We start from the raw sequence: 655 nt of genomic DNA, 5'->3' as shown, positions 1-655 counted from the left end.
TAAAGTTCCCAAGACCTCCCCAGACCTCCCTGGGTAGCTTACATCACTGGCATCCTGGTTGGCAAGTTGAGATCTATATGGCAGGCCAGGCAAGACCAGTGCACCACAAGAAATCCTCCTAGGAAAAGTTCCCTATCCCTGAACCTTGATGGTGAACATTGTAACTGTGCCTTGGTGCAGATGTTTGCAGATTTTCTGTTTAAATACTCGCTGAAAGGAACGTTCAAGGACACAGCCAGCTCCTGACTCTTTACTGTTGTCTCTGGTCTGTTAATCTTTGATGCCCATTTCAATAAAGATTTTGCTTTGTGTGGACTCTCGTGCCTGGTTGGGCTGTTTCAGACTCTCAGATCTACGACATGACTTTATTTCTTAGAAGCTGATAGTGTGAGGAAAACAAGAAACCATCTGACCAACTCTGGAACTCTAACTTCTGGGAAAGGGGTTGCTGGTTTTCTTTGTGGTTTGGGTTAGCCAGGGACAAAGACCAGCAGAGTTGGTGCTCTACTGCCCAGCTGTGTCCTCTACACCAGGGTCCAGAGCTGTTTAGATCAGCTGATGGGCGCCATCTGCAGGCAGAATGCTAAAAATTGGTGGACACCTGGGCACTGTTCCACACTTTTTTAATAATTTTTATTATTTTATTTTTTTTATT

The sequence above is a fragment of the Microtus ochrogaster genome, chromosome 2, assembly GCF_000317375.1.
Source record: "Microtus ochrogaster isolate Prairie Vole_2 chromosome 2, MicOch1.0, whole genome shotgun sequence".
NCBI classification, from domain to species: Eukaryota; Metazoa; Chordata; class Mammalia; order Rodentia; family Cricetidae; genus Microtus; species Microtus ochrogaster.
Note: the sequence above shows the minus strand (reverse complement) of the source record.